The sequence below is a fragment of the Mustela lutreola genome, chromosome 6, assembly GCF_030435805.1.
Source record: "Mustela lutreola isolate mMusLut2 chromosome 6, mMusLut2.pri, whole genome shotgun sequence".
NCBI lineage: Eukaryota > Metazoa > Chordata > Mammalia > Carnivora > Mustelidae > Mustela > Mustela lutreola.
The window spans coordinates 103,525,638-103,551,209 of record NC_081295.1 but is presented as its reverse complement, the minus strand read 5'-3'; the positions used below and the strand labels follow the sequence as shown (position 1 = coordinate 103,551,209).

General features: G+C 38.5%; 1 protein-coding gene and 1 pseudogene across 14 annotated transcripts in view; one reads left to right on the top strand and one right to left on the bottom strand.

Moving 5' to 3' along the window:
• The window catches only part of DST (dystonin), a 469,784-nt gene that overhangs the window by 2,467 nt on the left and 441,745 nt on the right, over window positions 1-25,572 (top strand). The gene's annotated exons all lie outside the window — the stretch shown is intronic.
• On the bottom strand, window positions 13,823-24,644 carry LOC131833276 (nucleophosmin-like; annotated as a pseudogene).

Here is a 25,572-nt window from a genome sequence, read left to right as displayed (position 1 = left end):
ATCTTGTAAAACTGAATTTAAAAATGTGGAAGAATAAAAATCTTTGCAGAATTTGAAGTCTTAATTAAGCTGACTAATTGAAATTTATGGAAGACAACATAAACTGTGTCTATTATGAAGCAGCATTTTTGGATATCTGATAAATAGACTACTTTAGATGTGACAAAAAATAAACAATGGTCAGGGTGCAAACATCAAAATTTAGGATTTTGATTTTAAAAAGACATTACCAGTTCCATTCACATAAGTGATAGAATCAAGATAATCCTTTTATGGATTATTATATTAACCATTAGACATTTCAGCTAAAACACAAAAAATTGAGATAAGAGTATGTCTTGTTTAGTTATCTCTGAGTTAAGCATTTGTCCTGAACTTACATTTGGTTAGGAAAGCTGGGAGCAGTTGGTTAATGCTTTAACTCATTTCACAAGTTCCTAGTCCAGTTTGACGTGTTGTCTAGACTTCTCACATTTGCCCCACCCGCTAGCCTGTGAGCTTGATGAAGTCATAAATCATGTCTCTCTTGTTTAGGGCCGTATCCCAACTGCCTGGTATATAGTGGGTCCTTACGAAATATTTATTGAATGAATGAAAAATTTCTCAGTGTGTGCCAGTTCCTGACCAAGATTTGGTAACCAAAGAAAGTGCACATTCTCAGGACATTGCATGGAATTCAACATTTGCTGAATCTCTTTCTAGCTTGTAAAAATTGTCCTGGAGTTTGTATTAAAAATGTAAGTCATTAATTATAACAAAATGTATTTGCTTAGAATATTTTTTCTTCAGTGTGACTCACTGACTCAGTCCGTGGAGAATGCTGAGTCTTGATTTTGGGGTTGTGGGTTTGGACCCCATCTTGGGTGTGGAGCTATTAAAAAAAAGAAATAAAATATTTTTTTCTCAGGAAATTAAATACAATATTGGCTTAATTTGTTGGTGGGCTACTTATGTTTCTTTTTGTATCAAATTTCTTTGATAAACTACTTAAAGAATGTTGTTTTATAAGTGAAAATCCTGAAACTGTGTTGTATGAAAATGTCATATTTCCTCACTGTTTTCTTCACTGGTAAAATATTTCCATATTTCACCACAAATAAAACATCTCCCTATGAAGAAAACATTGGAAATTATTTTTTCTTCTCCCCTTTTCTCAAAATGCCATTTCTAGAAGGATTTTCTCCTAGAGAATTACCTCTGAATATTTTGGATTTCATCATTTTAAAAAATTAGAATTTGAGCAGCATAATGGATATTCTTACTGCTTTTTAGTAATAGCCGCTGCAAAAATATTTCTCAAAGAAATTGTTTCGATTTTTGATAAGTCATAATCATATTGGACTAAGAAGTTAGGTGCCTTTCTCATTCCAGTCTCAGTAAGTAGATAATTCACTTTCAGCATTTCCGTAGTGGTGAAATGAGGAAGATGAGTTTAGGATGTGCTGACTCATTTTGGAACGTGAACGAGCTTTGGGAAAGCCCTTGAACATGTGAAGAAGTTTGTGAGGCCCATGCTGCTTTTCCTGGCAGAGAATAATGCTTCTGCTACCTACGTGCCCAGGAAGGAGTCCAACTGGACTGGAAATTGCAGGATGTTCCTTAGTCAGAGAATTACTTGTCCAGGGGGAAAGACCCTAGTATCAGAACCCTCTCTGCTTTGTGAAGAAAGTCACATCTCTTGTCTGAGGAGCTCCATCCAGCTTTGTTTTCTTCACTAAGTATATAATATACACATTTCTTCAACATGTAGCAGTTTCTTCCTCATGAAGCAATAACTAAATAATATCCATGTTTATAAGATGTTTTGAAACTGTAACCACCTATCAGCCCTTTTGATTTTGATACACTTGTAAATTCATCTTTACTGACTTGATAGACCTCTGAATTTTAATAATAGCATGTGAGAATGTGAAACTATTAACCCAGCCAAGTAACTGAAGACTGTAACTCCAGCTCACTGACAGTTATAAAAACCCAATGAGATAGATAGAAATATGTGTTTTATGTATGAATATAAAGAACTTGTGTAGTTTTGGGGGTTTTTTGGGGGTCATAAACAGCTAATGAAGAGAAGTAACTTCACATTGAAGTAGGACTCAGTGTAGAAAGCAGGTGTTTAATCTGGGTATCTAAGAAGGGTACTTTTTCTGAGGATTTATGTCTTATGCTGTGACTTCACACAATGGTTAACTGTTTCCCTGGATTCCTGTGGTGAAAATTGGGCAGTGACAATCCTGATTTTAAGGAAATTTCAGAAAGTGATATGCGTAATTGAGGTACCATTAGATTTCAAGAAAGAGTCTTGGGAGTACTTCAATGAAGACAATTATAATGTCCTGTGAGAATACCCAGAGTGAACAGTGGTAAATGATCCCTATTCATCAGCTCAGTGGAATAAGGGAAGCCTTGTTTCACACAGGGAGGGGGAAGAGTGTGTTGTATGTCTATTAGGATTTGAGTAAATATCTTCACTTCCCGTTTCAGGTAAAGGAACCAAAAGAGTTAAATTAAGCAGTTCCCAAAGAGTCATATAGCAAGATAAGGACTGAGTAAGACAAGAACTCCCTGGCTACATTTTGTCTGCCCTGTGGTTAACTGTGTCACTCCTAGCTCAGGGAATAATATGCCCAACATTCTCAACGAAAGGGGCAAGCTAAGTTGAGTGCATTGTTAATGGACATTTCTTACAAAGCAGAATAGATTAATCCTTTAGGCTTTTCCAGTGATTATCCAAGTTATCCTAGATGAAAGGATGTTCCACATAAACTCTCTTGGCCTCATTATATTCCCAGAGTGAACCTTTATCAAATGATGCAAGAATAGTCAGCAAAATAACCATATTTCATAACTTCTTATTAAATGTGTATATTTCATTGAGAATTGCCCAATTTAGTGCATTACAGAAAATGGTAGTTTGTTATTTAGCTCTCTTTTATAATTGGGTTATCTTTATAAATAAATTCTTTGCCTAGAGTTAAATTCTAGGTCTAAATTAATTTATTCTCATTAAATCGGTCAAAATTGAACTCTACACATGATTCATTTATCTTCATGCAATTATTTTCAAAACAAATAAATTTCCTTTTTTTTCTGCACAACTTGTGATGTTAGATAGTAGAGCTAACAGAAGGTCTGAGGTATAGCCTCTGCCCTTGACAATTATTTCTAGGTCATTTCCTATATCAGTACTGAAATATTATAGTTGCTAGTTTCTTCTGTTACGGTAACTGAACTGCTGTGCTGTTTCCAACTGTGAATCACAAATGTGGCAAAAGCATCAAAGGCCAGGGTATACAAGTACAGCCAATATATTTGTAAAAAAGACAAATTCACCCTGTTCACAGGGCTTTATTCAGCCAGCATTCACCACTACCATATAATTTATCCTTGCTTTAGATACATGGCAACAAAACAGAGTGCTAAAAGGACAAAAAAAAAAAAAAAAAAAAAAAAAAAAAGAAAGAAGAGAAGCCCGATTTCCCCCCATGCAATCCAAGCCAATTAAATGCAATCTAGATGAAAGTTGAAATAAGAGTTTTCCAGAGAAGTTTGAATCTTTGTGTAATCTTTTTTTTTTTTTTTTTAAGATTTTATTTATTTATTTGACACAGAGATCACAAGTAGGCAGGGAGCTAGGCACAAAGAGAGAGAGGAAGCAGGCTCCCGGCTGAGCAGAGAGCCCGACTCAGGGCTTGATCCCAGGACCCTGAGATCATGACCTGAGCCAAAGGCAGACACTTAACTGACTGAGCCTCCCAGGCTACCCCACCAACCATTGTTGTGCTCTCTGCTTCGTGGGGAATCTGCTTCTCCCTGTCTCTCTACGCCTCTGCACCTTGCACATGCTCTCTCTCTCTCAATTAGATAAATAAATAAAATCTTAAAAAAGAAAAGGAATGGTTGGAATAATTCTGGTGAAGTGACTGCTTCTAGCTAGGGTGATCAGAAAAGCCTTCCAAGGGGCAGTGATATTTATGCTGAAACGTGCAGGTTGGGGTATCTGGCTAGACAGAGAGGAATGAGAGCAACCTCCCAGCAGAGCGCATAGGGATAGGCAAAGACTTAGGAAGGCACATGGCTGTTTTCAGAGCTCGGAGTATGCCAATATGATTAGAAAAAAAGCGTTCCTAGCTCTACATTCCCTTAAATCTGTCAAGAAATATAAATGAATACCAGCTATAATAAAAATATTTTTCATATACTACTTAATAGTTGGCAAAGGCGCTTACATAACATTATTTTATTTGAACACTGTAGGAGGTCACCTGTTATGAGCCCTCTCAGGAGAAGCAAAAAAAAAAAAAAATTGCTTTTTGATTTTTTTTCTGGAAACTATAGTGAAACAGTCCCCTCACTCTTCTTTCCACACTTAGGGAGAATGGGGAGTCATGTCCACTACTACTGCAAAGGTCCTAGGAGAATGACTGTATGTGTGGCTTTCTGGTCACCCTGAAGCTGTGCTTTTGCAGGATACCATGTTTTTCAGGTCCAGCGCTCAAGTATCATTGGATTGTATTTTGACTTCAGGCACCATATGTCTGGCATTTGTGACATCTGGCTCATGTGTTCAGTGTGGGCATTACAAATTCTAATGCAAAGTATAATAAATTTGTAGGTAATTAGTTATACACCAGGTGGTTTTTATCAGCTTTGAAATATATTACATTTTTTAAAAGTATTCAAATATGCCTCTGCTTTTAAACTTCTTCCTGGCAAATTTGTCTCCCATAAGAATTGTTCTAGGTGTTTATTTATGTCCTCCTCAAATTCTCAAGCCTACTCCTTCACCCTTGGCCAGTGACTTCTGTCTGCTAACTCACAGAGAACATCGATGCCATCAAGCAATAGCACTTAGTTTATTTATTTATTTGTGAGAGAGAGCAGAGAGAGAGAGAGCATGAGCAGGGATGAGGGGGTCACAGGGAGAGAGACAAGCAGACTCCCCACTGAGCAGGGAACCTGACTTGGGGCTTGATCCCAGGACCCTGAGATCAGGGTTAAGCAGACCCTTAACCAACTGACCCACCCAGGTCCCCCAAGCAATAGCACTTTAAACTTTTTGCTCCTACCAACTAAGTGTATCTTAAACTTCCCTCCCAGTCCAACAGAAAAACCCATCTGTCATCCTCCGTTGTCATATTTCATTCTTATTCTTGAATTCCTTTTCTTCCCGACTCTTGGAGATGTTTTTCCATGAATCATTCCCTCCTCATTTATTTTGTCCAGCTCCCTCCTTGAAGGCTCCTTTCCGTAACACATAAGCATCATATGTGCTGTCTTTTAAAAAATTTTTTTAAAATTTAAATTCTATTTAATTAACACATACTATATTATTAGTTTCAGAAGTAGAATTCAGTGATTCATCAGTTGCATACAATGCTCCGTGCTCATTCCATCAGATGTCCTCCATAACGCCCATCACCCAGTTACCCCATGCCCCACCCATCTCCCTTCCAGCACGTTCCCTGTAGTTAAGAGTTTGTTACGGTTTGTATCCTTCTCTGTTTTTCTTTTATTTTGTTTTTCCTTCCCTTCCCCTATGTTCATCTATCTTGTTTCCTAAACTCCACTAATGAGTGAAATCAAATGGTATTTGTCTTTCTTTGACTTATTTCACTTAACGTAATACCTTCTAGTTCCATCCATGTCATTGCAAATGGCAAGATTTCATTCTTTGTGATGGCTGAGTAATATTCCACTGTAAATTTGGACCACATGTTTTTTATCCATTCATCTGTGGATAGACATCTAGGCTCTTTCCATAGTTTGGCAATTGTGGAAATTGTTGCTATAAACATTCGGGTGCACGTATCCCTTCAAATCACTATGTTTGTATCCTTTGGATAAATACCTAGTAATGCAATTGCTGGGTCATAGGGTAGCTCTATTTTTAACTTTTTGAGGAAACTCCACACTCTTTTCCAGAGTGGTTGCTATGTGCTGCCTTTTGAAAGCAATACAAACCTCCTTATACCACCAGGTCATCTCTTGGGGAGAGAAGTTTCCTGAAAAAGAGTCTTTTGTTACCTTCCATTTCTCATCTCTCATTTATTTCTCAACTTTGTGTAATCTGGCTTCTCTTACTACTACTTAAAATCATTCACTCTTAGCTCAACAACGAGTTCCCAATTGTTCAATCAAATATTTCAGTCTTTTTTGTTTTAAAAAGATTTTATTTATTTATCTCAGGAAGCCAGAGAGGGAGCACAAGCATGGGGAGTGGGAGAGGAAGAAGCAGGTTTCCGGCTGAGCAGGGAGCCTGACGTGGGGCTGGGATCATGACCTGAGCTGAAGGTAGATGCTTACCGACTGAGCCACCCAGGTGCCCCCAAATATTTCAGTCTTTAACTTAATCATGTATCTTGTATTTGACACTGTTGGCCCCTGATCTCTCTTTGAAAGCTTTCTCCCAGGTTTTTGGACAATCTTCTTAATTTTACTCCATTTTCTGGCCATGGTTCCCTCTGTTCCTGCACTGGATCCTCCTCCCACTGATAATGTTGATATTCCCCTGGTTCTGCATTGGGCCCAGTTATTTTTAACATCTTTATTGAGCTATAATTCACATGCTATACAGTTCACCTATTTAAAATATACTGTTCAGTGAGTTTTAGTGTATCTGCAATGTTGTGCAACCATCACACAGTTTAATTTTAGAACATTTTTATTGCTGTCAAAAGAAACCCCATACCGATAAGCAGTCACTCCCTATTCCCCTCTCCTACTTCCATCCTCCATCCCCAACCTTAAGAACTACTAAGCTATGTTTTGTCTTCATAGATGTGCCGGGCCTCATTTTTGCCCACCCTATTTCAACTCTACTTGTAGGATCTAACCATACTTACTGTTTTAGTTTACCCACATACAGTGTCACTCAGAAATCTGTATCTCAAATTCAGACTTCACCCTTGACCTCCAGCTACCGACAGTTAGCTGCTTTCCCCTCATTTTCACGTGGAGGTACCATAGGTATCTCAGACTGAACACTGAACTTGTCAGTTCCAAATCCTATCTGCCACTGTTTTGGGGAGTGGCACTACCCTCACCCCTACCCTCTGCAGCTGCTCAAGCCAGAAATCTGGAAGAGATGGCAGATCCCTTCCTGTCCATCCTGTCCTCTTTCAAATCTCTGGAGTCTGCCTCCCTTACTACATCCATTATGGTTACCTTGGTTCAGACCCTATAATAATAGGTCTCCAGACCAGTCCCTCTGCCTCCCCATTTTCAATCCACATGCACTAATTTAGTAAGAATCATTCAAAAATAAAAATTCTTTTTCTTTTTTTTTAAGTAGGCTCCATGCCAAGCATGGAGCCCAACATGGGTTTTGAACTCAAGACCCTGAGATCGAGACCTGAGCTGAGAGTTGGCCACCCAACTGACTGAGCCACCCATAAAATACAAATTCTTAAGGTGCCTCATAAAATACAAATTCTTAAGACTTTTATTATTAAGGGAGACATTCAGATTCAAGTAACCCCAACATAAAAATAGATTATCAATAAACAGGGATTTATATCCTCTCACAGCAAGAAGTCTAGAGATGCTGCAGGTTTTGCTTGAGCTTCATGGTTGTAGGATGGCTGGCACAGCTGCAGACATCATGCCCAAATTCAAGGAGGGAAGGAGAGGAAGGGATAAAGCTAGCCAAGGAAGGATATTCATCAGGAAATCAAAATTTTTGCCAGAAGCCCTTCCAGTTAGGTTTCTTCTTACACTTCCCTCTGCAAGGGAAGCTTGGGATGTGAGCTTTTATTTTTCCTAGCTTCTGTCGTAGAGGTATTCAAGGCAGAAAGGTTGGGTAAGCCATATTCCTCCGCTACTTCAAGTCCTTCAGTGGCCTCCCACTGTCTCCAAGGCAATTAAGTTCAACATTCCTTTTCTATTTTTATTTTTAAGTAATCTCTGCACCCGATGTGGGGGCTGGAAGTACAACCTGGAGATCAAGAGTGCATGCTCCACGGACTGAGCCAGCCAGGTGCCCCAAGTTCGACTTTCTCAATATGACATCAGGATGGTTCCTATCCTGATGTGTTTTTGCTAGTTCTAGTCTGACCATTTGTCCACATTTTTAATTCTCCAAACAGATTGTGACCTTTTAGTATTATTCTTTTGTCCATGTTATTTCCAACTGAGAAAGCCTCTTTCTCTTTTCCATTTCTCTCATTGTCCGCCCACAGACAGCAAAAACAAAAATACTCAGGCACAAAAGGCTAACTCTTGATTTCCCTTTGAAACTTAGCTTGTAGGTAATTTCTTCCAGGTAACTTTCCTAGTTCCCTGTTCATAATAATAATTGAGTTCTTTGTTCACCTCTTCTGTAAGATTGTGAATATCTTGAAGGTAGTCTAAATCGCTAGTTCTTAGCTCAGTGTCTGGCACTGAATAAAGCTCGGTAAAGGTTTGCTAAATGAATGAATACTCGATGTTTTCTTTTTAAAAATTTATTACACTTATTTTTCAAAAGATTATTTATTTATTTATTTGGTAGAGAGGGAGAGAGATCACAGAGGGAGAGGAAGAGGGAGAATCGGACTCGCTGCTGAACAGAGAGCCTGATGCGTGGCTCGATCCCAGGATCCTGAGACTGTGACCTGAGCTGAAAGGAAAAGTTTAACCAACTGAGTCACCCAGGCACCCTGTTTTCCTTTCTTTTCTTATAAAGATTTATTATTTATTTTAGAGAGATAGAAAGGAGGGGAGGGGCAGAAGGAGAGGGAGACTCCAAGCAGACTCCATACTGAGCTTGGAGCCTGATGCTGGGCTCAGTCCCATTACCCTGAGATCAGGACCTGAGCCAAAACAGAATCAGATGCTTAATTGACTGCACCATGTGGACACCCTGCTGTTTTCTTTATAAAGTCAGTTTAATTCTTAATTTTCATGGATTCTGTAACTTTCCAAATATTCCTCTGTCTTTACTAAAAGGGAAATAGATGGTTTTCATTTTTTATTTCAGAAATACAGTTATGCCTTAGTTAACTTTGTGTGTTTACTTTGAAAATACACAGATTCAGGCACTTTTAAAAGAGTTGAAAATATTCCCTGACATTTTTATTCATTATTGAAGGGATTTGTATACTTGGATGTGAGAGTTTTGAACAAAAATTTTAATATTTAATGTTTTTACTCCAATTTATAATATGAAAAAATCAATGTAAGTTTATTCTGAATTGTCTTGTATCCAATCTACCCTATCACTGGTATTGTCACTCAGTTCTAGTGCCTGAATTTTTGTTTTGTTTACAATTACATTGGTGCCAAGTGGTATTGTTTTAACTATCATGACCTTAAGAAAAAAGATTAGGGCAGTGTTAATGTGTAATTTATGCATTCTTGCCAGATGAGAGCCAAATGTTGTGGTTTGGTAATCTCTGTACAACTATTTTTGAGAAATGTGGTGGTAATTTGAATAAAGAACATCAGGGGCACCTGGGTGGCTCAGTGGGTTAAAGCCTCTGCCTTCAGCTCAGGTCATGATCCCAGGGTCCTGGGATCGAGCCCCACATCGGGCTCTCTGCTCTGTGGGGAGCCTGCTTCCCCCACTCTCTCTGTCTGCCTGTCTCCCTACTTGTGATCTCTGTCTGTCAAATAAATAAAATCTTAAAAAAAAAGAACATCAGAAATATCAAATACCATTGTAAATATATAATTCCATTTCATTCCTTTTAATTTCTTTAAAATACATATAATTGTTTATTTTAAATTATATTTTATTTTGTAAAGATTTTATTTATTTATTTGCCAGAGAGAGAGCACAAGTAAGCAGAGAGGCAAGCAGATAGAGAGGGGGAAGCAGGCTCCCTGCTGAGTAGAGAGTCTGATATGGGCCTTGATTCCAGACCCTGAGATCATGACCTGAGCCAAAGGCAGAGGCTTAACCCACTGAGTCACCCAGGCGCCCCATATAATTGTTTAGAGCACAAATTATAACATTGTCTTGTGGGATGTATGATGTATAGATAGAAGTTTGACAGCTATAGTGTAGGCAAGTACAGGGAAATAAGTGGACTCCCTGTATGAGAGCAACATTTTTACATTTTATATGAAGAATATATTAACTAAGTAGAATGAAAAGTTAAGAATGCACATTTTAATTTTCAGAGCAACCAATAAAAAATAATGATATTTTGATTTATTTATTTATAATAGATAAACCCAAATTAAACTCTAAAAAATATCCAAATGATCCAAAGAAGGAAGAAATGAAGGAAGAAAGGGACAAAAAACAGAAGGGACAAGCTGAAAATAAAACCTGAAATGGTAGACCTAAAACCATATTATAATTGTGTTAAATATTAATGGATTAAACAGTCTGGTTAAGAGATAGATTATCAGAGGGACACCTGGGTGGCTCAGTGGGTTAAGCTTCTGCCTTCAGCTCAGGTCATGATCTCAGGGTCCTAGGATTGAGCCCTGCATCAGGCTCTCTGCTCGGCAGGGAGCCTGCTTCCCCTCTCTCTCTGCCTGCCTCTCTGCCTGCTTGTGATCTCTGTCAAATAAATTAAAAAAAAAATCTTTTTTGTTTTTTTTAAAGAGACAGATTATCAGAATGTATACATAGTGAGACCTGACTATATGCTGTTTATAAGAGATATACTTAAAAACCCAGTTAGACTGAGAGTGAATGGATGGGAAAAATAAATAAATAAATAGATAAATAAATAAATAAAAATAAATCATGCATATGATAAAAAAGAGGTAAGAGTGGTCATATTAATATTAGATAAAATAGATACTAAGACAAACAGATAGTGAGGGATGTTCCATAATGATAAAAGAGCTAATTTCTCTGGGAGACATAGTTATAAATGTGTAGGTATCCAATAACAAAACCTCAAAATACTTGGAGTAAAAATTATTGAAATTAAAGGGATAAATAAGATTTCTCCTATTTCTGTTTGGTTGTAGAGATTACTTAAAAAAATAAAATCTTAAATCAGAATAGTGGGGTGCAGCCAAAGTGGTGCTTAGAGGAAAATACATAGCTTTAATTGCTTATTTTAGAAAAGAAGAAATATCTAAAATCTAACAAATTTTCAACTTTAAGAAGCTAGAGGATAAAAAAGGTAAGCACAAAATAAGTGGAAGGAAGGAAATAATAAAGAGCAGACATTGATGAAATAGAGAGAAAATGAAGAAAGCCAAAGTTGGTTCTTTGAAAATATCAACCAAGTGTTTAAATATCTAGCTAGACTGATCAAGAAAGAAACAAAAAAATTACTGATATGATACATGGAAGGGAGTTTGTAACTATGGAACCTACAGTCATTAAAAGAATGAGAGACTATTTTGTATAATTTGATGCCAAAATACTCGACAACTAAGGCGAAATGGACAAATATTTATTTATAGCCCTTCAGGCACCCATCCTGTGCATATTTCATCATGTCTTAGAACTACACTAACCTCCAAATCTTGAATTCTGAAATACCTCTCTCTATACAATCTCCTGTCTTTTCACCTCATCATGCACTTAAAAAAAATATTTTTTAAAATTTTAAGTAAACTCTCCTCCACACCTGGGGCTTGAACTCACTACTCCAAGATCAAGAGCCACAGGCTCTCCTGACTGAGCCAGCGAGGTATCTCTCATCACACAGTCCTAATGAGTTTCTGTCTTATCTTTGTCAGGACCTCTGGGCCTAAATCTTCCCTGGCTTTCAGCCTATCAGCATTTTCTGACAACTTCACTTGCATTTCTGCTCAGTATAGACCATTCATCAACAATATAGAGAAGCTTTTACTTTATTCTCTCTTCGTTCAAGCAGTTAATTGCTCTGCCACCAGTGACTTTGATAATTCCCAGACCCGAGTCAATCTCATGGACTACTTTTCTATTTCTATGCCTAGGAGGCCTGTCCTTATTGGACATCTTCATAGAGCCCAGTCATTTGGTTCATTGTGTAATCCAGCAGTCATGTGTGTTCTTTTTTAGTATATCAATTAGCTTCTTCTTTGTAACAAATTACTTGAAACATTAACTATTTAGCTCACGATTCTGGGGATTGGCAGCTTGGGCTGTGCCCAGTTGGGCAGCTGTTCTGGTGTGAGTCAGGCTTGGCTTATCACAGCTGGAACTCCCTCATGTGTCTTTGGTCAGCCTCAGGCAAACTCTGTTTTCCTTTACAGGTCTCTCCTCTTCCAGCAAGGCAACCCAGGTTGGTTTACTTGTGGCTAGATTTGGGTTCCAAAAGCAGCAAGAATGGAATAAGTGAGACTTCTGTGGGTTAGGTCCTGAACTTATAAGTACAATGTCTCTGCTTACATGTTGTTTTGGCCACAGTTAGTCATAGGTGTGGGGGGAATAGAGTCATAACAGGAGGAGTTGAAAGTATTGTGGCCACATTTGCAATCTACCATAGAAAATCTTTTAACTTATCTCTGGTGTGCTGATACTACTCTCCTTAAAAACACTCATTTTAAGCTTTTTCTGTTGTTTTCCCTGGACAGTTTTTCCCAACATCTTGGATTTCATATATATGGAAATTACTTTCCCCTGAAATTTCTAGCCCTGATTTAATTTTTCCGTTTTTTGACGTATAACTACCAGTTTTAGGGTATTTTTCTATTGCCCCAGATAGATTTTGTATGCCTTTTTACTTTTAATTCTGGTTCCCACCCCTTACCTCACAAAACCACAAATCAACTTTCAGTATCTCTTGATTTGCCTTTTCTGGACATTAAATATAAGTGGAATCATATAGTTAGTAGTCTTTTCGCATCTGGCTTTTTTCCTGTGACCTGATGTTTTTGCAGTTTATCCGTATTGTAGCGCGTATCAGTCGTTTGTTCATTTTTATTGCTGAATAGCCTTCCATTCTCTGAATATGGAGCACTTTGCTTACCCATTCACCAGTTAATGGACTTTGCATTTTTCTCCCCAGTTTTTAGCTGTTATAAATAATGCTGCTATGGATATTTGCTTAAAATCTTTGTGTGGACATATGTTTTCATTTATCTTGGGTAAATATTTCTTTTTTTGTTTACGTGATAAGTGTATGTTTGATTTTTAAAGAAATTGTCAAACTGTTTTCCAGAGTGGCTGTACAATTTAATCAGTGTATTAGGGTTCTAGTTTCTTCACGTCTTTGGAAGTACTTGTTATTGTCTTTTTAATTATAGCCATTCTAATGGGTCTAAAGTGGTATTCTGTAATTTTAATTTGGATTTCTCTAATGCCTCAGGACTTTTTTTTTTTTTTTTAAAGATTTTATTTATTTATTTGACAGAGAGAAATCACAAGTAGATGGAGAGGCAGGCAGAGAGAGAGAGGGGAGCAGGCAGAGAGAGCCCGATGCGGGACTCGATCCCAGCACCCTGAGATCATGACCTGAGCCGAAGGCAGCGGCTTAACCCACTGAGCCACCCAGGCGCCCCAGGACTTTCTTTTTTTATGCCTCATGACTTTGAGCATCTTTTCATGTTCAAATGGTTCAAATCATTGGCCATTTTAATTTTTATTTTGTGAAAATACTGAGTTTATTTAATTTATTTATTTTTAGATTTTATTTATTTATTTGACAGACAGAAATCACAAGTAGTCAGAGAGGCAGGCGGGGGGTGGGGTGGGGAAACAGACTCCCTGCTTAGCAGAGAGCCAGATGCCGGGCTTGATCCCAGGACCCTGAGATCATGATCTGAGCCGAAAGGCAGAGGCTTTAACCCACTGAGCCACCCAGGCGCCCCCTGAGTTTATTTTATATGGATATTTTTGTCTCCCACCATTTCCATTTGTCAGACAAGGACTACTACTATATCCTGTTGTAACATTCCACACTTACTTAAAACCAAGTAAAGGGTGGGGTCCCATCTCTAAAAATCAAACAGGCGTTTTGGACAACACAGTCTTGGCAATGGAACCTGGACTATATTTAACAGACACATTAGGGAAATTTTTACTCTGCCTTGTAAAAAGGACGGCCAGGTAGAAACTTTTACAGCAATGAAATAAGATGGGAAAATTTTAACAAACTGCTTCAATTTTTACAGAAACCTCTCCACTGCCAGAGATCTTGAATAAGTCACTTGGTCAGTCATCCAGAGCAATTCTTCACGTAAATGATGACTTTGGCTTCCACTTAGGGAAGTTAAACACCTTTTTCTCTTTTCGTTTGCATTTTGCTGTAATGTCTTCTGTGGAACTAGGTTCTTTCCGTGTTTTAAGGTTTTTTTCCCCTTGTTTTTGGAAGAATTCTTGACCTTTTGATCTTAGTATTAATGGTCTTGAGTCTTTACCATTCTGGATTGATTTTTGTGCTTTTTTTGGCTGGGGTATCTCATACAGATTTCTTTATTGGGACATTCCCTTTAGTACTTTCATCATCAAAATCATCATCATCATCATCATCATCTTCATCTTCATCAGCAACAAGTTTTACTTTTTTCTGTGAAACATCACTACCACTTCTGGGGGCAGATTGCTTTCCAGATATACTTAGGAGTTTCATATCCTCCTTCCCTTCATCTTTAACAGCATGGGATATATGAATGTTTACTTATGGTCTGTGGTTTGTCTTTTCATTTATGGTATTCATTAATGGTATCTTTAGAAAAAAACATTTATTTATTTGAGAGAGAGAGGGCTCACACAAGCAAGGGGGGCAGAGGGAGAAACAGGCTCCCTGCTGAGCAAGGAGGCTGATGCAGGACTCCATCCCAGGACCTTGGGATCATGACCTGAGCCAAAGGGAGATGCTTAACCAAGTGAGCTACCCAGGAGTCCCACTTAATAGTATCTTTTTAAGTGTAAACTTTTATGTTTTTCATTAAGTCTAACTTATCAATTGTTTCCCTTTATGGTATCATGTCTAAGAACTCTGCCACATTCAAGGTCATGAAAAAAAATTTTTTTTTCCTAGAAATTTTCTAGTTCTGGTTCTTATGTAATCTATGATCCATTTTGAGTTTTTCTTTATTTTATGAGGATATGCATTATTGGTATTCTAAGTATTAATAGGGCTCATCAATGGAGCCATATGGGGCTGGTGTTTTCTTTGTGGGAATATTTTAAGTTACTAATTTAAAGTTTAAGTATTTAATTTCTTTACTTTTTATATGCCTATTTGGATTTTCTATTTCTTCTTGAGTTAGTTTTATTATTTGTATCTTTCTACGGATTTGTTCATTTCATCTAAATTGTTTAATTTGTTGGTTTAATAGTACTTTCAGATTTCTTTTTTCTTTTTCTTTTTTTAAAAGATTTTATTTATTTATTTGACAGAGAGATAGAGAGAGAGCACAAGTAAGCAGAGCAGCAGTCAGAGGGAGAGAGAGAAGCAGGCTCTCTGCTGAGCACAGAGCCCAATGCAGGGCTCGATCCCAGGACCCTGGAATCATGACCTGAGCCGAAGGCAGGTGCTTAACCAGCTGAGTCACACAGGCGCCCCTCAGATTTCTTTTTTCTTATGGCTAGGCAGAAAGTTGGGGCTTTCATTGTTTTGTTCTGTTGCATACTTCTGTGACTATGCTTGCATCCAGGGCTAGGTGGCAGGAAAACATAGGGTATATATTATAGTGGTGAGAGATGACCCCACTCTCTTGGGATCAGAGAGGAAGGTTTCCTTCCTAAGAGTTTTAGTTCCTGTACTGTTGGGACTTCTAATGTCACTGCCTGTGGGATTGCTTGAAGGGCTGGGGCTCTGAAGAACTCAGAAGAAAAAATGGGGGATTTCTACACTCCCTTTCTCACTCAAGTCTGAAAGGACCTTCTCTTAGAATTCTCTCTGTCTGAGCCTCAGTACCCAGGTCTGGGTTTTGGACTGTGATGCTGTGTTGCATTTAGTCTGGGGGATACTGAAGACCAAAAATGGCAAACTCACGATTGATTTGGTGGTGCTTCAAATTCTGGCCTTTTCATGTCAAACCCCTTGCTATTAGTTGCTTCTCAGAGTCTTCAGAGAGCAATTTGCTCAGTGTATTCTGTTCAGTTGTATATATGTGTTCAGTGGGAGACATAGACATACACTTATTCTACCTTACTGTACCCAGAGCCGTGATTGGTTTTTGTTTATTTTTTAAAAGATTTTATTGATTTATTTTGGAGAGGGCAGTTGTGGGAGGAGTGCAAGTGGGGAGTAGGGGTAGAGGGAGACTCTTCAAGCAGACTACCTGCTGAGTGCGGAGTCCGACTCTGGGGCTTGATCCCACAGCCCATGAGTTCATGATGGGAGCTGAAACCAGGAGTTGGATGTTCAACCAATTGAACCACCCAGGTGGCCCACCATGATCTGTTTTAAGTGGTCTATCCTCTCTCCATCTTGAGCCCATTGCTTTTCTCTTTTTATTTATCTACATTTTGAGAAATCTTGTAGCATTTTGCCGTTTGGATGATGCTGGTAGTGACGTGTATTCTGCATATAACTCATGCAACACTGAAGATTCCATTTATTTCATCATTATACTTTTAGTAACCTAATGTGTTAGTATGTTTCCTTTGGAAATGTTTTCTTTTCTTTTCTGATCAGTCTCATCATTTTCCAGTTTGATGGCTATTCTGGACTTCCTTCTAATTTCTGAAAACTAAATAGACTGGGATTAAAGAACTACCTGCAGATTTTGGAGAAAAAAGTACACATTTTATCTTGTTATTTACAAAGAGAAAAGAATTCTCACATTAAGAATGAGGTGGTAGACCATTAACAAGTTTTAAATAACTAACTGAACAACTTTGGAGAATTATTAACAAACATTTAGTAAATAAATTCCTGCCACTACCTACCTTGCAATGAGCTGCATGAAGGAGGAAGCAGGCATTCTCAAATATTTCAGACTGATACAGAGTGTAACTGCTGCTTGTTTTGTTTTTTGCATTTATTTAAAAGATTTATTTAGTTATTTAAAAGACTTATTTATTTATTTATTTATTTGCCAGAGAGAGAGACACACACAGTGAGAGAGGGAACACAGGCAGGGAGGTGGGAGAGGGAGAAGCAGGCTTCCCCCCAAGCCAGGAGCCTAATGTGGGGCTCCATCCCAGGACCCTGGGATCATGACCTGAGCTGAAGGCAGCCGCTTAAAGACTGGGCCACCCAGGTACCCCTGCCTCTTGTTTTAAAAGCTGCCATAGGGACATTCCAGAGAAATTCCAAATATATTTGGGAAGATCTGGTGAAACTGTCTAGCTTTTAAAAAGTGATGCACTATAATAGAAATTTGCAATACAAAAAGAAACTTTAAAAGTTTAAAAATTAATTTATAATAATGAGGTTTATTTCTACTGTTCTGAAGTCTTCCTATGGTATCTCAACCTTTGGGGGATATTGTCAGAATCTTATGAAATCTATGGTCTATCTCTCTAGAAATATTAGGGGTACATAGACATATATTCTTGCATACTTTCAAATGCCTGTGGAGGCCCTCTTCATGCAGAGATAGATGTCAGTTAAGGAATTCTGCAGTAAGATGACCAGATATCTTTGTCTAGTTAGGATTGGCGTCGTTTTTTGAAAATCTCTACCAGGTGAAAATTTGTGCTGGGTAATGCCTTTGGCAGGGTGGGTTGAGCTTTAGTTCCCACCATGGTTCAGATGTGAGATGAAGATAAATTCCTGTTATTATTGGTAATACTTGGAGAAATGGTAATTCATAAAGTCATTCCCAAGCCATAGTCTACAACTGGAAATTCTAGCTCAGACTCAGATCTTTTACTGCAGCATAGAGGTTGAAGTGTCTCAGGTTTGTTTAATAGTGAAGAAGTACGTCTATGTGGGGCTACAAAAACTACCTGGGGCGTTGCTTCTCAGCTTGCCTTTACCATGCTGCAGTGAGAGGGATAGAGTGGAAATAACCCTGACTTAGTTGTCAAAAGACCTGAAGTCAAGTCCTGTTTTTTAGCTTAACTTGGGTAAGTCACTTAATATTGGTAAGGCTCACTTTCTCCTTTGATAAACCAGAAATAGCAATACCTATTCTGTCTTTTTACAGGATGTTCTGAGAATCAGTGAAAATATTATATGTGATTTTTAAAATATGTAAACCTATCGATTGAAAGATAAAGGCACACATGGCTACGACAGAATGGAGACTTCATTCATTCACCATGCATTTTTTCATTAGCCAATACCTATAAATCTAACATGCATAGGAAATCTTTGATTTCTCTATTCTCCTGATTGGAAATATGGCCCTAGTATCTCTCAAAAACTTTTTAGACTCTGTTTGTCTTGTACAGGAAAAAAAAAAAAGAAGAGAGAGAGAATAAATAAAAGGAAGGTTGGTGGGCGCCTGGGTGGCTCAGTGGGTTAAGCCGCTGCCTTCGGCTCAGGTCATGATCTCAGGGTCCTGGGATCGAGTCCCGCATCGGGCTCTCTGCTCAGCAGGGAGCCTGCTTCCCTCTCTCTCTCTGTCTGCCTCTCCATCTACTTGTGATTTCTCTCTGTCAAATAAATAAATAAAATCTTTAAAAAAAAAATAAAAGGAAGGTTGGTGATAGAGAATGAGGAAGTCAAATATTTGTGTAGTATATACGTTGAAAAAAAATCAGTAATAGAGTAGTTTATATGAGCTCTTAAATTGATAGTCGAAGGAAGCAGGGTGATTTTAGGCTCTTCTGGAAATAGTGAAATCTCCTCCTGCCCTATATCCTGCCCCAGAGATGACCTAGTTATGGGGAAATGCTAATAGCTGCCATTTTTTGAGAGCTCTCTTGTCTTTACATTTGTCCTATCTCATTTAATCACTTGCCCAAGGTCAGACAGTGGTTGTTGCCAGAGCTACATTCCAACCCTGGGCCTTTGACCTGCACAGTCTGTGCTTCCGGCTATCTAGCAGCAGAACAGTGGGGCCGAGTCTGAACAAGCTGAACTGCCATTTGCTTTTTCTAAGGTTCATGGGGATCACATGTTTATTCACCTTCTTTAACCTTGAAAGCTCAGAGTGGTTACTTTGAGCTTGCTCTCTGGGACTTAGAGATAGAATTGCTATCTGAAAGCAGGGTGGGGTTCAGAAGGAATCAAGTTTTAGCTTTAAGCATAAAGATCCCTGAGCTCCACTTTTTAATTCTTGAAATTCTTGAAGAAGTGGATTTCCAATATTTAATCTATTTTCTGAGATCTCCTTTTTTAAGCATATTGGAATTTATATTTCTGAGTTATTAGGAAATATGAAACAGTATGGTTATTATAACTTGTAAACACAGTGCATTTTCTCCATTATTAATAGAAAGAAACATGTGCTGGTGTTTTCCCCAGACACAGTCAGATGCAGACTGAGGGGCTGAATTCCCCCTTGGTCTGCTCTTTGAGGAAGATGCAGCCGCTGGTTACGTTACTGATGTGGCAGAACAGAAGAAACCAAAGGTTGCATTTTAATAACATTCCTAGTTGTTTAGATTCCCTTAAGATATTCAGAGTATCTAGCTATATGTTTGAATCATATGCTGTCCTGGATGAGAGGTAAAATTAGGAAATTTTGGCTACTGCTACATTATAATTTCTCTAGAAACCTCAAGAAAATAACGGACTCAAGCATGCCTTGAGCTGTTCTCTGAGAAACTATGGCAACAGGCCTTTTAATTAAAGCTGAACTAGTGTGTGTAGCTTAGAAAAACAAAGAGATACTGCCAGCTGATAGGGAGAGTGTATGGGAGTAATCCAGAAAACTAAAAAAACAATTCTTTTTAGATATATTTAGATAACTCTTTATTATCTCTCTTGTTCAAAGAAACAGTAGGAAAATCTTTTAGTGAATATCAATATTTGGTTTTAGAATATGATATTTTTTCTATAAGAAAATATACTTTCCTAAGTATGATTTTAAAGATTAATATTCAAATTAATTTGTGTTTCCTGAGTACATGTTAACTGAAGTTGGAAGGGCCAGCCTGGAGACATCTCAGTTGCAGAGGGCAACCAGCCAGGATGTTAGAAAAAGGGTGATCTTTTTTTTTTGACTATATCCATTATAGTCACAGTGAAATGCACTGGTGGGCTGTCGATCAACAAATTATTAAGCTGGCCCCAGCTGAGATGAACCATTTACAGCCAACATGCTAGAATTTGTAAACTCAGAGCTCATCAAAAAGTAATTTAAAAAACAAAAACTAAACAGGAAGTCAAGAGTTGTCATTTTTCCTAGGCTCAAAATATGGGTTATGCTAACAACCCCCAGTGATGGACAGATTTTATCGCCTTATTTCCCAGGGAGAATTTGAGTTTATGCCTATTGTTTTAACATCCTGTCTGATTAGTGCTCCCATTCACTCTTAAAAATGCACCTGTTTGGGGGATGAGTTGTATAGTCACTTGGTCAGGGCAATAGCACAAAAGATGAGTAGCCTCTAATGAAATAAAACATAATAGTGACAAATATAAAGCTCATAAGCCAGAGGTAGTAGAGGAACTGGCTCTTAAAATAGACTGTTATCAGGCGCCTGGGTGGCTCAGTGGGTTAAGCCGCTGCCTTCAGCTCAGGTCATGATCTCGGGGTCCTGGGATCAAGTCCCGCATCGGGCTCTCTGCTCAGCAGGGAGCCTGCTTCCCTCTCTCTCTCTGCCTGCCTCTCTGTCTACTTGTGATCTCTCTCTGTCAAATGAATAAATAAAATCTTAAAAAAAAAAAAAAAAGACTGTTATCAGGTCTCCTTGGCTCTGGCTTGTAGTTTACCTTTTATTGTATTGTTGGCAGAGTTAGCTATCCATAATCAGATCTGATCTTCTACTCCTTTTGCTTAATGGCATTGCTTACAGAATTAGTATACCTTTCTCAGTCTTAGCTCCACCTTACTTCTAATGCATGCGTTAAAAACTCAAACAAGGCCTAGTTGTTCCATGTTCACTGTACCCTCTGTGTTTTCCTACTACCTCCAGTGCTGGAATTCCTCTACTCTTTGTGTGTGTGTGTGTGTGTATGTGTGTGTGGCAAACTCCCACTCATACTTAAAAACGAAGATGAGGGGGGCTTAGGTGGCTCAGCTGCTGAGCGTCTGCCTTCAGCTCCCCGGGTCATGATCCCGGCATCCTGGGATCCAGCCCCGCATTGGGCTCCCTGCTGGGCAGGAAGCCTGCTTCTTCCTCTCTCACTCCCCCTGCTTGTGTTCTCTCTCTCACTGTGTCTTTCTCTCTCTGTCAAATAAATAACAAAAAATCTTTAAAAAAAAAAAAACAAAAATGAAGATGAAACATCCCCTCTTTTCTTCCTTTATCTTCCTTTATCTCACAATCCTTCCTTGATCATCTCAAACATTCTCCTCTCTGTGACTGGATGAGGGCACCAGATACAGGGATTTATACATCTGTCTTCCCAAGGCAGGTGATATGTGCAGCTGACCCTTGAACAATGAGGGGGTTAGGGGTGCTGACCTCACCCCAGTTGAAAATCCATGCATAATTTTTTACTTCCCCCAGAACTTAACTTCTAATAGCCTACTGTTGACTGGCAGCCTTACTGAGAACATAAATAGTAGATTAATATTTTTTATGTATATGTATTATATGCACAATCCTTACAGTAACGTAAGCTACAGAAAAGAACATGTTAGTAAGAAAATTCAAGGAAAAACTCCTGGCTTCCCTCTAGCTACCATCTTGCATCTCCGCATGTGTGCACCTCATCTCAGCTGGTCTGCCTGACACCCCCTGAGTATCAACCCTTGTCCCCTATTTCCACTCCAACAACACGAAAGAAACGATCATGAACCAGGAGAAACTCACCAAACTGCAAGCACAAACATGCATTGGTGGGAAAGGAACTCTCACCAAAAGAAGGTGGTTCATAGAAAGGGTATAGCAGATGATTAAAAAAAAAATAAAACTTCAGTTCTCCTTAAAGAAGTTAGGGATAAACAGTATCTCTAGTATCAAAAAAGTGAGTATGTTTGCAAACCAGAAGAGCGATCCACTTTAACAACCCCAAAGTTCAGGCATCCCTGGGGGTGACTATTTCCACCAGTACAGACCATGCTGAGACAAAGCAGCCGACAGAAATGTTACCCAGTATCTTCAACCAACCCAATGCAGACAGTCTGACTAGTTGAAGGAGACTGGCTGAAGCTCTGCCAACACAGTCTGTGGACAGAAAAGCAGCACTTGCTCCTGAAGAGGAGGATGATGATGAAGCTTCAGATCTTATGGAGAATTTGGATGAAGCTTCCAAGGGTGAAGAAAACTGATTGGAGTCAACTTCTAAAGAAGATACAATTTGAGGAAGTTACTGGGAGCTGCTATTTTATGTTATGACTGCTTTTTAAAAATTTTGTTCCTGGATCTGATAAAATTTGGATGTCTAATATTTTTAAGCCAAAGGCCTTTGGACACTGCAGCTCTTTTCAGTTTTTACTTACGTACAATTTATTCTTTGTAGCTAATTAAGCTGAAGAGGCCAGGGAATAAAGTTTGAAACAAGGTTAATAAAGTTTTGCATAGTTTAAAAAAAAAGAAAGAAATTCAAGGAAGAGAAAATACATTTACAGTACTGTATTTATATAAAAAAAAATCTGTGTGACCTGTCAGAATGGCTGAAATCAACAACACAAGAAAACAGATGTTGGCGAAGATGTGGACAAAGGGCAACTCTCTTGCAGTGTTGGTAGGAGTGCAAATTGGTGCAGCTACTCTGGAGAACAGTATAGAGGTTCCTCAATAAATAACAGAACTACTTCCTGACCCAGCAGTGGCACTAATAGGTATTTACCCAAAGAATACAAAAGTACTAATGCAGAGCATGGATCCTATAGTAGCATATCTACAATAGCCAAATTATGGAAAGAGCCCAAGTGTCTCAATTGATGGATGGATTCAGAAGATGTGGTATATGTACACAATGGACTACTACTCAGCCATCAAAAAGAATGAAATCTTGCCATTTGCAACAACATAGATGGAGCTAGAGAGTTTATGCTAAGCGAAATAAGTCAGTCAGAGAAAGATAAATACCATATGCTTTCAGTTGTATGTGGAATGTAAGAAACAAACAAGCAAAGGGAAAAAGAAAAGGAGAGGGAGGCAACAACACATCCCCACTCGTGTGTACTTTCTCCCTCAAATAAATAAATAAAATCTTTAAAAAAGCATTTGTGTAACTGGACCTGTGCAGTTCAAGCCCACGTGGTTCAAGGTTCAGCTGTAGTTTTTATCTTTTCTCTACAGCCTTGTGAGGGATATGGCACAGAATGGGTCCTTACTCACTATTTGTTAAATATTTGATGTGTGGTAAATATTTGATGAAGGGATGAATGGGCTTAAGTGGGTAAAATCATTGGAATCCGTAGGACATATTGAGAAAATGCAGAGTAGTTGAAATTTGGTTCTGCTGTTCCTCCTCTTCCCTCTCTCCCATTCTTCTGTTCCTCTAGGGGCTCTCATGCCGTTTGATTGACTTCCCAGAACACTTTCTTCAGGGTATTTTATTTCCTGGGCTTGCCCTACCCTTCAGTTCCTCTCAGCTTCTAAAATTCCTTTGCCTTTCTTCCCCAAAGTTCCATACATGTTCCCATCCCATCAGGATGTCATTTCCATACTGAAGAATGCAGCTAGATGTAATTAGAGGATAATCACTTCAACTTAATTCATTCCAGGTTTATAAAAGACTGACAAGGAGGCAGCAGGAAGCATCTGAAATTTGAATTCCACAATAGAAGGGCTTGTTTGCCTGTGCAGATTTCTGACTGTGTGTATAACCTTCCCTTTCATATAGTGTATTAATGCCATCTCTCAACAGGTTTTCATGCCAGGATTTTAGATTATGTCATTCAATCAGAACAAAGGAATATTTTGAGAGCTGCCTGCCTGTAACCAGTTTCAGCATCATTACTGTCCTTGTTCAGTGGCATTTGCAATTATTTGGATATTTTATTGCCCTTTCTGTATCTTTTTGTATAAATGAACAGACATTGGGACAATGACTACTAATGATGGTGATACAGCTAATTTCAGGCAAAGATATAAAAAAATTACAAGAGGCAAGAGTCGATTCTTACCCTCAAATGGATACTCCCTGATTTTAAGCCCATCTGTCGTCTTTTATTACATATAGAATGAAAGCAAAGGAAAGCAAAATCAAGGAACATGTATGGAAGTCCGGAACTCTGTCCATTGAGACCTTGTACAAAACAAGAGCTATAATTAAGGATTTAAAAAAAAAGATTTTATTTACTTATCTGATAGAGAGACAGCAAGAGAGGGAACACAAGCGGGGGACTGGGAGAGGGAGAAGCAAGGCTTCCCACTAAGCAGGGAGCCCGGTACAGGACTAGGTCAGGATCCTGGGATCATGACCTGAGCTGAAAGCAGTTGCTTAATGACTGAACCACCCAGGTGCCCCTATAATTAAGGATTTTTGAAATTTATTTTTAATTTTTTTATAACTAAGGATTTTTTTTTTTAATCTTCTGTTGTGATTTCTGGGCCTGAAACCCAAGTCTCTCATATGACGTCTGCACATTTTATTTCTTTTGTGCTTTCACGATAACATTTGGTACAGAGGAGGGGCCACCCGTAAAAGGCTACCCCTTCATTGTTGTTAACCGTTGCTTTAAATCCTTCTAGCAGCTGGAGTCTAATACCTTTGCTGCCACTATATTAATAGATCCCAAGGTCAGGACCCTGCAAACCAGGCTATAGCATAGTGCCCTGGGCTGGGTATTGAGATTGACAAAATGGGGTCAGAGGTTCTGCAGACCATCACACTTTCCTTACCTGTTTTCCTCATCCACGCAGGAACCACCAGAGCCTGGAGTGCCCCTTATTCTGGGCCATGGATTCTGAAGGGCTTAGTCTAACCAGAATAGTGAACCCAACTGACTGAGAGAGGCCCATCTGTCAGAGGGTTAAATAGAATAAAATCAAGTTGACTAAGACCTACCCTTACCTTTGCAGAACTGTCCCTCTTTCCTTTATCTTACAGTTATATGATCTGAGAAGAAATTCGTCATTCTTTGATGTTAGTGCTGATGTTCCCTTTTTTTTTCTCTTCTTTGGCTATACCTGCATTTTCCTGAAAGTCACTATACTTGTGCATAGAATCAAAGGGTAAATTGGGTTTGTTATTATTTGTTTGTTTGTTTGATTCTACACATGATATTTTATTTGTTTATTTAAAAAGATTTTATTTATTCATTTGACAGACAGAGATCACAAGTAGGCAGAGAAGCAGGCAAAGAGAGAAGGGGAAGCAGGCTCCCTGCCAAGCAGAGAGCCCGATGTGGGCCTCGATCCCAGGACCTTGAGATCATGACCTGAGCAAAAGGCAGAGGCTTAAACCACTGAGCCACCCAGGCACCCCTACACATGAAATTTTAATAATGACATTGAGATAGCTGAAAAATGTAACAGGAAGAGCTTTGTGTATGCTGGTATCTCTTCTTTGTGGAAATTAAAGATTTAGTTAGGCAGTATTTGCTGTTATTGCCTATTTATTTTAATTTTAGTTTCGTTTTTGCATAGGTAAAACATTCACATGATTCAGAAATTAAAACCTATAAAAATGAGAAATTCAGGCCTATAAAAAGTGAGAATTCTTTATGCCATTCTTATCCCTCATATTTAAGGAAATGCTACATAATATAACCACTATTCTTAGTTTCTTGTGAATCCTTTCATTATTATTTTTCTTTGTACAAGGAAATAAAAATGTATTT